This window comes from Dipodomys ordii, unplaced genomic scaffold (genome assembly GCF_000151885.1).
Source record: "Dipodomys ordii isolate 6190 unplaced genomic scaffold, Dord_2.0 Scaffold28, whole genome shotgun sequence".
NCBI classification, from domain to species: Eukaryota; Metazoa; Chordata; class Mammalia; order Rodentia; family Heteromyidae; genus Dipodomys; species Dipodomys ordii.
This window is the reverse complement of record NW_012267244.1, coordinates 12,640,252-12,651,218: the sequence shown is the minus strand read 5'-3', so window position 1 is coordinate 12,651,218 and position 10,967 is coordinate 12,640,252.

Genomic DNA, 10,967 nt, shown 5'->3' with positions numbered 1-10,967 from the left:
TAATTAGGCTTACTAATTTCTGCTAAATTATAGCTAACCTGAAGCCAGCATCTCCCAGGTTTAAAGAACCCAACCCAGAATAACCTTAGCATGTGCTTCTACTTTAGTCTTTGAATTCTAAAATGGATAAAATTGGGCTAGTTGGGTTTGTTTTGAAATTGAGTTCAGCCATCCATCTAAAAGAAGAACAGGCCAACAAAACAGTTGGGGACAGGTAGGGCTTGGATGTGGCTCTTAAGCATGCAAGAAAAGATGTAGACAGTTGAGAGGATTTGGCACCAACTGCAGAGCCATTCTGCATTCTTGCTGAGGTCAGAATGAAACAATTTTCGTTTGGGAGCGTCAATACTTTCCACCTACCTTGCTGCTGAATACTTTATTGTGATTTTTGTGCAGCAGCACATTCCAAGTTCAAAGTAAGATAGATCTATCTTAGTAATCCACGCTGGAGAAAAATCAATTTCTATGATAAATGGTGTGATTCCTGTCTTGTCTAGGGGCAGCTTTGGCAGCTCAGTCTGAGTACAACACATGCATTGCCAAAAGGCACAGGGCTGTGTGCACACAACTGCTTGTTACCTTGGAATATTTCCGGCTGAGCTGAAAAATGCAGGACAAGCAAGCCTATCTAATTATCCCACTAAATATCTGAAGAAACTTTTCCTGAAGGCAGCATTGGGCCTTGAAGGAGCAGTGACTTTGGGCTTGGAGAGATGAGATTGGAAGGGGGGAGGGGTGCAGAGGGCATTGTAAGTTGACCAGAGGACAGGAAATGGAGCAGTAAGATGGGGTCAAAGGGTGAGTGGAGAACAGACTGTCCAATCAAAGGAGGAAAATGGAATTTGGACTGGGAAAACTGATGGGGACTGCATTAGGTATGACTTTTTAGTAGAGTAACTGAATCTCAGTTCAAACATTGTGTGTGTGTGTGTGTGTGTGTGTGTGTGTGCATGCGTGTGAATCCTGGGGCTTGAACTCTGGACCTGGGTGCTGTCCTGAACCTTATTGATCAAGACTAGCACTCTACTATTTGAGCCACAGTTCCACTTCTGGCTTTTTGGAGGATAGTTGGAGATAAGAGTCTCACAGACTTAACTGCCCAGGCTGGCTTCAAACTCTGATCCTAGATCTCAGCCTGTGTAGCTAGGTGAATCACTGGCACCAAGCTTGGTGCCTTTTTTATTAAAGGTAGAAAAGTCATTATTTTTTAACCAAGATTGTCCAGGGATACTGTAGGCCAAAGATTCTCTCCCTGTGTATACCTCCAAGGCCAGCTTGTTAACAGCTGTGGGGCCTTACTCCCTCTGACTCAACTTCCCTCAAGTTACCTTGGGGGTCTGGGAGTCCAGAATGCAGAATGAATGGGATCAGCCATATCCCCAGGCCTTCCATGCTCTGGAGCAATGGAAAGCTTCTGAATGGTTTTCTCTGGGGGCAGTGCCGTAGCTTTGGAAAGAGCGTGAGCAGTAGGGAGGAAGGCAGGTAGGAGAGCCCTGGGCCATCCAGGTGAGGAGCAGGAGGACCTGGCCTGGTCCAGCCAATGTGGGGAGGGTGGTGGGGAAGTGTCATGTGATGCAAACATGATAGTGGGTGGGGTACAAATGGGACTGAAGCTACTTTTTCTGGCCTGAACTGCTGCTTGATGATGACAGTTTTACCCCCCAAAGGAGGCTATGGGAGAAAGAGAGCTTTCTCCAGGGCAAGTATCTATTGGCACTACAAAGCAGCACCTGACCCCCTGCCCACCCTCAACACAAATGCCTGGTAGGTTAATTACTTCCACTGTTTATGGGAATCATTACTAGGAAGGCCAGTTGGATAGAGCCCTACGTCAGCCACCCTTGCACATCTAGAAAACACCCATCCTCTCGTCAGTGCATCTTGTTGCTCAGGAGAAGCCACGCAAATCCATTGTAACATTCCCCCTTCCTCAGCACTTTTGTGGGCACTGTGCTCAGAGAGCTATGCCGTGCCCTTCAGCAACAGCGCCCAGGCCTCAGCAAGCAGCTCAGCACACTGCTGGACGGCCTGGCCGTCCATAAATGCTACCCTTCCCACCCTTCTTTTCTTCCACGCTTAGTTCCAAACCCTCAGGCTCATCTTTCCCACTCAGCCCCTAGGTCTTGCAGGCCCACGCTATTAGGCAATCTCCCGTGGCTTTCCTGTTTCATCCGTGCTCAGGGCTGTGCTTTCAACTGACTCTAGCTCTAGGCTGGAGGCAAATCCTGGAGGGGCAAATCTCAGAGGGACGAATGCCATCTGGTGACGTCATGCAAGTGTAGCTGGTTACCTTGGCAGGAGCCAGTGCAAAGAGCATTTGCTCTGTAGTTCCAGACTTTAGTACAGCCTTAGGGAGATAAAGAATGCTGTAGAATTTAGCCAATGGGTGTCAGCATCTGAGTATGCATGAAGTTACCGTCCTCGATTGTCCTCCTACCCCTACACCCCCCAACCCCCCACCCCCAGCCAAGAGCACACAGTGCCCAGGCTCCCTGGCTGGCACTGTTCTGTGGGGCTCGGTCTGGACAATAAGGGCCCTCAGAACACATGGCTAAGGCAATTGGGATCTGTGAAGCCAGAGAACATACTCAGTCATTTTAAAAGCTTGTTATTTTGAGGCCCCCAGCTCCAGAAATGAATTCAGAAAGAAAATGAAAACCAAAACCAAAACAAGACAGATAGCAGCAGCCTGGGCCTCCACTAACAAAGGCCATCAGCTGAAACCAATTTGGGCAGCTCAGCTCCGTCTCAGCTCATGAACTCCACTTTACTTTAGAAAGCCCTTCAGCACAGCATGCATGGGTGCATGCACGCATGCACACACACACCGTACACATGGTAGGATTGGGTTTCACAGCTATTTAGTAGGAAAGAAGCAAAGAAAGTCTATAATCTCTGTTGTGTCCTTGGTCACATTGATACTATGAGTTATATTAAGAAATATACAAAGTCAGGTGCTAGTGGTTCATGCCTGTAATCCTAGCTACTCAGGAGGCTGTGATCTGAGGATGGAAGTTCAAAGCCAGCCTAGGAAAGAAAATCCATAAGACTCTTATCTCCAATTAGCCACCAGAAAACTAGAAGTGGAGCTATGTTTCAAAATGGTAGAATGTGGGGCTGGGAATGTGGTTTAGTAGTAGAGTGCTTGCCTAGCATGCATGAAGTCCTGAGTTTGATTCCTTCGTACCACATAAACAGAAAAAAAAAATGAAATTTAAAAAGTGATAGAATGCTAGCCTTGAGCAGAAGAACTCAGAGACAGTGCCTAGGCCCTGAGTTTAAGCCCCACAACCAAAAAACTAAACGAAGTATAGATTTGGTCTGTCAAATTTTATGGCCCTAAGACTTTTGGAATCTCTTTAGTGATAAATGTCTTTTGGGGATACTAATTATAGGATCGGGCCAGGAGCCGGTGGCTCATGCCTGTAATACTAGCTACCCAGCAGGCTGAGATCTGAGAATCGAAGTTCAAAGCCAGCCCGGGCAGGAAAGTCCTTGAGACTCTTATCTCCAATTAACCAACAGAAAACCAGAACTGGCACTGTGGCTCAACTGATAAAGTACTCACCTTGAGCTGAAGAGCGCAAGGACAGCACTTGGCCCAGAGTTCAAGCCCTACAACCGACAAATAAAAAATTAAAAAAGGATTGGATTGGGAGTTGTGGCTTAGGTGGCTTGAGGGTAGACAGGGGAACAACCCAGGGATTAGAGAGAGGGCTGGAACTTTCAGTCCCTCATTCTAACCATTTCTCAAGGTGGGGAGAAGGACTGAAAGTTGAGTCCAATCACTTTGTTAGTCAGCTTTATGTAACTATACCAAAATACCTAAAGTAAAGAACTTCCTAAGGAGAAGAGGTTTCTTTTGGATCTCCATTTTAGAGATTTTCATCCTGGGTCCAGGCTTTCCTTTTGAGCCTGTGGAAGTTTGTCTTGGTGGGGAGTCTGTGGTCTATCAAAGCTGCTCACATTGTGGCCTGCAGAGCGGAAGCCGAGAGGAAGAGGCCTGGTACCCAAGGTTTCCTTCAAGAATACACCCTCCTCCTACTGGGGCCCAGGTTCCATCACCTCCTCACCCACTGGAGATCAAGGTTTAATTAACCCAGGCCTCAGGGGCATCTGCACAATACTCCGGCAGTTACCAGAGGCCATTGCCAATCATGGCTACATAAAAAAAAAAAAAAAAAAGCCACTGTAAACACTCAGAAGGATGGGACTCAGAGAATTTCTGGGTTGTAGAACATGTGGAAAGCACACCCAGAGAGGGCATGGAAGCTGCCGGGGCCTTCCCTCACAGCTTTCCCTACTTAAGTCCTGCACCTGTGTTCATCTGTATAAACCCATAAGTAAAATGCCTTCACGAGGTCTGTGAGATAAATGCAGGGGGGTCATGTATACCCAGTTGGGCAGAAACACCTGGATTTGCAATTCATGTGAAGCATTGCGTTTTTGTGGGGCCAAGTCCTAAACCTGGGGATCCTAACTTCAGAATTGAATTGAACCAGAGGATGCTGGGTTGGTATGTGCTGGAGAATAGCTTTTTTGGGGGAAAATGCCCCAGTCTATTTTGGTGACCAGAGATGAAGTACTGCCTTGAGTGTTAAGGGAATAAGAGAATCCTTTGTTTTCCTGCTAGAATACAAGTGTTTCAACTTACTACATTGTTTATTTACAGTCCCTCCTTCCCCAACAAAATCCTTATGCTCTGATAGGCTTTGCAATTTCACTTGCCAGTAATAACTCAACACCTGGGTTTGGGTCTTTTGCCTCTGTGGCCTCAAAGAAAGAGGCCATGGACACAAAGGGAGAAGCAAATGGCAGGTCTCTCCCAGGGGAGAGACCCACCTGGAGTGCATTGAACAGAGCTTAATGAGTTATCTCTACAATGGATACCCATATCTCATGCCTGCAATCCTAGCTACTCAGGAGGTTGTGGTCTGAGGATCATGGTTCAAAGTCAGCCTTGGCAGAAAAGTCTACACGACTTTTTTTTGTGTGTCAGTTGTGGGGCCTGAACTCTGGGCCTGGGCACTGTCCCTCAGTTCTTCACCTCAAGGCTAGTGCTCTATCACTTAAGCCATAGTGCCATTTCTGGCTTTTTCTGCTTATGTGGTGCTTAGGAATCGAACCCAGGGCCTCTTGCATGCAAGGCAAGCACTCTACCACCTTATCAGCCCTCTATGAGACTCTTAATTCCAATTAAGCTCCAGAAAAGCAGAAGTAACACTATGTCTCAAAGTGGTAGCAAAAAAGCTCAGGGACAGTGCCCAGGCCTGGGGTTCAAGTCTCACAACTGACCAAAAACAGAAGATACCTGAGGAAGTATGTTAGCCCTCTCCCCTATATGAGAATTCAGAAGGCACCATCTTTGAGGAAATGGACCTTCTCCAGACATCAATCTGCCAAGACCTTAATCTTGTACTTCACAGCCTCTAGAACTATAAGCAACACATGCTGGTTTTTATAAGCTATCCAATCCAAGGTATTCATCATAGCAGCTCAAGCAGACTAAGACACTACACATGTTGATTTTTTTCTAATTAATACCTCAGTTTCATGTTAACCACTCGTTTGTCCACAAGCAAGTGGAATAGTTGTGTGTACCATGGTGCCCTGCATATTTCTACTTTCACCTAACTCCAAGAGCCCATGAAAACGATGGTAATTAGTGGGTGCTTGTACTCACAGAGATACCAGAGTAGAATTGTCTCCTCTAAAATAATGCTTTCAGGCTACCTCGTGACAGCTGATGAGTATGTGATTTTATTCAGAAACAGGCTCATTGCAAAGGTAATTTGTTAAGATGAGGTTAGTGGAGCAGGATGTGTCCTTAAAAGGAGACACAAGGATACCCACAGGAAAATGTCAAAGGCAGAGAGAAATTGTGGTGCTACTTCTGTAAATTAAGGAATACCAAAGATTGCTGGCAACACTAAAAGCTCAGAGAAAGGCACTGAACAGTTTCTCCCCAGAGTCTTCAGAGAGAACATGGCCCTGCTGAACTTCCATTTCTGACTTCAAACAACTTCCCAAACCCATTGTTTTTGCAATTTTAAGTCCCTCACCTGTGGTGTTTGAGAACATGGGACTATTTCCCAAGGGAAATCCAGCTCTCAAGTTTGTAGATTCACTCAGCAGTATTTAGAAAAGAAGTCAAGTGAAGAAGTTGGGAGGGTTGGGAAATATCTCAAGCAGGTCCCATTCCTTGAAGGTAAAATTTTCTAACCAGAATTCTGCCATTCTGTTTGAAACAAGGTCACTCCAACCTTTGGAACAACAACAACAACAAAAATCCTGTTTCATCAAGCAATTAAATTGCTCATTAAACTTGTGCCACTTGATATGGAAGAACAGAAAGATCACATTAGAATGCATTAGGAGATATCCTCGTTTATTTTAGAATCTATAATACTTTTTAAAAGTCATGTACTAAAAATTAGGACATCTTTGAACATAAATTGCATTAAATCAGATATCTTGGTCAATTGATCACGAATAATGAAATTACTACTGCCAGAAACCAGGACTTCCTTGAAGACTGTATTTTTCCAAATGCTATAAATAACATTTGCAAACCCTGTAATCATCAAACCAGAGAACTGATTTTTATCTGTATTTTTCAGGTGGATTGCAAAACAGCACATTGAAAGAAAATCTATCCAAACTTGACTAACGTGGCAATTAACTGTTGGAAAGGAAAAATGATGATGGTCAAGCACTGGTCATGGATGGAACACAGCCTAGAATCACCACATGCATGGGCAGGACACAGAGTACCTGCTTCTCAAATGGACCTGAGGCCCCTCCCTGCCTCCTGCTGGAGCAACTCACCTGTAAAGTTAGGAAGGAAAGAACTATTTCCATAATCCTCTTAATGTCCTAAATTACTGTCACCTCATGCAGTCTATCTAATCTATGTTGGTCCTGGGGCTTGAACTCAGAGTCTGGGTGCTGTTCCAGAGCTCTTCTGCTCAAAGTATTTTGAACCACAGTGCCATTTCCAGTTTTCTGGTGGTTAGCTGGAGATATTAGTCTTAGGACTTTCCTGCCTGGACTGGCAGGAACCCTAATACTCAGATCTCAGCCTCCTGAGTGGCTAGGATTACAGGCATGAGCCACCAGCACCCTGTGCAGTTTATTCTTATTGGCCTGCAGTGTAGTTACATGGACCTAAGATTTCAGTTACATTCTGAACCCTCCTCAAGCCAACTAATCTCTTGGTTACATGGCAGTGCTTCTATTTGTTTAATGGGACAGTAGCGAAACATTTGCTGTCACAGGTGTCCTACCCATGTCTTATGAGGTCTGTTTATCACACAGTGCTCAGTACAAGGAAGCCTACATGCCAAACTGAACTCCACTTGCCAAGCCATGGACCAAGGAGGTTGCTTACAACTCTCACTAACCCTCGCTATTTAACAACTGAACTACAAAGATTATAAAAACGGAGCAAAAGCAAGATCAAACTACACACTGCCCACACAAGAAGCACTTTAAATATAAAAATGCAAAATATGAAGTTAAATGATGAGAAAAGACCATGCTAATGTTAAAAGTAAATAAAGCTGGGAGCTAATGGCTCACACCTGTAATCCTACTCAGGAAGTTGAAATCTGAGGAATGTGGTTCAAAGCCAGCCTGGGCAGGAAAGTCCATGAGATTTAGCTCAAATTAAATACCAAAAATAGCCAGAAATGAAGCTTTGGTCAAGTGGTGGAGTGCTATCCTTGAGCAAAAGCTCAGGGACAACATCCAGGCCCTGAGTACAAACTACCCTGGCATGAAAACAAAACAAAAAGGGAGAATTTCATCTCAACAAATAAACAAGGTATGGTGGTGCAATGTTCCAGCCTACCTAAAGGTGTGGTTTGGCAGTGGAGTACTTGAAACATAAGATCCTAAATTCAAACACCGGTACCACCAAAGAAAAGCAAATCTAAAGCTTGTCAGAATTCAAGACCTTTCACTAACTGGGGGTGTGGGGAGGAGGGGGAGGAAGGGGTGGGAGAGATAAGAATATCGACCATCAGACAATACCTTTTTAAAAAAAGTGCACAAGGAACACTTAGTAAAGTGATTTATTTTGTGGGCCATAAAACAAGATAATTTACTTATGTGTAGGGAGGCGGTTGAGAGTTGATTCAATGGCTTAACATTAAGACAAAGTAATTTAAAAGGAATAAAATCAAAGTATGTTCCTTAACTGCAGCTTAATTACAAATTAGTAACAGAATTGTTTGAAAATTTCTAAATATTTAGATGTTAAATAACACACAAAACCTAAGTGAAAATTATGAAACATTTGAACTGAATGAAAATAGACTTCAAAACTTAACCAGACGAAAGCTGTGAGCAAAAAACCCAAGAGAAGTCAAACCCAGTACCGGCACAAAATTTGTGAGATGTAGTTAAAAGTAGTGTTTTAAAGAAATGCATAGCACCAAAGTGTATGTGTGTGTGGGCGGGGGGAGGGGGAGGGCGATCCAAAGTCAAAATAAGTGAAATATCACAAGCCAGGATACCATAAAGACAATTGCAAATCCATGCTCATTGCTGCACTATTCACAATAACACAATGACTGGAAACAGCCCAGATGTCCTACAACAGATAAGTGAATGCAAAAAATGTGGTACCTATACACAATGGAATTTTACACAGCCATTAGAAAGGATAGTATGTCATTTGCAGGGAAATTGGTGGACCTAGAACAAATGTTAAGTGAGGTAAGCCAAACTCAGAGACAAATGGTGCATGTTTTCTCTCAGAAGTTAGATTGAATATAAACTGGAACAGGCAAATTAAGTAGGACTCTGAACATTCACACAGTGACACCAAAGGAGGATATTCTTAGGAGTACAAAGGTGCAATGCCTATGTGTATCTGATCATATAAAATATTTACCAAAATGAACTCTAGGACATGGAAACAAGTTTTTTCTTTGTAGTTTATTTTTAATTTTCCTTTTGCCTTGTTCGTGTCTTTGAAAAAGGGTGGCTAGGAAATAGAGGGACAAAGAATAAACAAATGCAGCACTGACACTCACTAAACACTGTTGAAAATGAACCATACAAATTGTAGGTGGGAATGGGAGGGAAAAACTGGGAGGAAGGAGTGGCATTGTCCACTGACTACCTGACTTTATAAACTGTAAACCCTCTGTATTATCGCCTTTATAATAACAAAAAAGTTTTCAAGTTGTCCCGTATTCCCATAACAAACATTCAATGTGTCAGGTAACTGTAGGCAAATACCTACATAACTAATTCTATTTACCACCTCTCACTAGGCACTATAGCTATATTATAGTATACTTTCTAAGAGACTTTTTTTCAGTGAATCTTAGGATGTTTTTCTACGGTTAAAAAAAAAAAGAGGGCTGGGAAGGTGGCTCAGTGGTAGAGTGCTTGTCTTGCATGCATGAGGCTCTGGGTTCGATTCCTCAGCACCACAGAAGCAGAAAAAGCCGGAAGTGGCGCTGTGGCTCAAGTGGTAGAGTGCTTGCCTTGAGCTGAAGAGCTGAGGGACAGTGCCCAGGCCCAGAGTTCAAGCCCAGGACAAGAAAGAAAGAAAGAAAGAAAGAAAGGAAGGAAGGAAGGAAGGAAGGAAGGAAAAAAGAGAAAGAAAGAGCAAGCCAGGCGTTGGTGGCTCATGCCTGTAATCTTAGCTGATCGAGAGGCTGAGATCTGAGGATCGCAGTTCAAAGCAAGCCAGGGCAGGAAAGTCCATGGTTTATCTCCAATAAACCACACAGAAAACCAGAAGTGGTGCTGTGGCTCAAGTGGTAGAGCACTAGCCTTGAGCTGAAATGCTGGAGGGACAATGCTCAGGCCCAGGGTTCAAGCCCATGACCACACACACACACACACACACAAAAAACAATTATAAAAATTACATGTACTATAAAATTGTGACCAAATAATCTTTTAAAGATTATTGGATGGGTATTCTATTAAGTCACACAATTCTAAACTTATCCCAACAGGTAATTTTCAAAAAAGAGGTATTTTTGATTAACAGGCTCTCAGTTGATGATAACTATATCAAGTATTTAAGCCCGCTGACCAAAGGGATAACTATACTTCCAAAAAATGGAGGAAGGCATTCATTCCACTTTTCTGTTTTAAGACATGGAGACTATTTTTTCTGCACAAACATCCTAGGAGGCTGATTCCATGAGCAAAAGGGAAGCTCAGAGAACAACTGTCATTTACTAGAACACTATGAAAAAAATGTTCAATGTGAAAAGCAGTAACCCCAATTTTGGTAATAATTTTGAACCCTAGAAGAGCCCAACACCACCTTGCAGTTATAAAAGAAAGTTGAGAAATGCAAATTAATGTGTCACAAACATGAAATTTTAAGATTTCAAGATTCTTATTTTATTAAAAATATAGCAAAATAATAGCATCATTTGATAAAATTGTATCATAAAAACATTTAAAAACAATCCTACTCCCATAAATATAGACCCAAACTCTTACCTGGATAATCTGTGGTTCTGTTCTATTAAACTATACAAGACTAGGACAGCTTTTTTAAACTATTAAATTTATCTATATATATATGCTCCACATTATATTCAAGTTTAATGTTGGTGGCAATTAGGAGTTCTCTAGATTATTCCTATAAAATATGTTGCCCCCCCAATACCTTTAAACTGGTAGAAACCAATCTCTATTCTTTATGTGTAATTTTCACAGACTTGAACTAATGTAGTTAATTACCTAGCAAACAAAAACTAATCAAGAAACTACTACTCCATTCCAAGATCTGGTCTCCCCAAAACTGCTAATTTTCCAAATTAAAATGTATTTGCATTTAAGCTTTAAATATCAGGCAACAAATAAAAAACCCATCTTAAAAATACTAGAAAACGGGCTGGGAAGGTGGCTCAGTGGTAGAGCACTTGCCTTGCATGCTCAAGGCCCTGGGTTCGATTCCTCAGCACCACATAAGCAAAAAGAAAAAA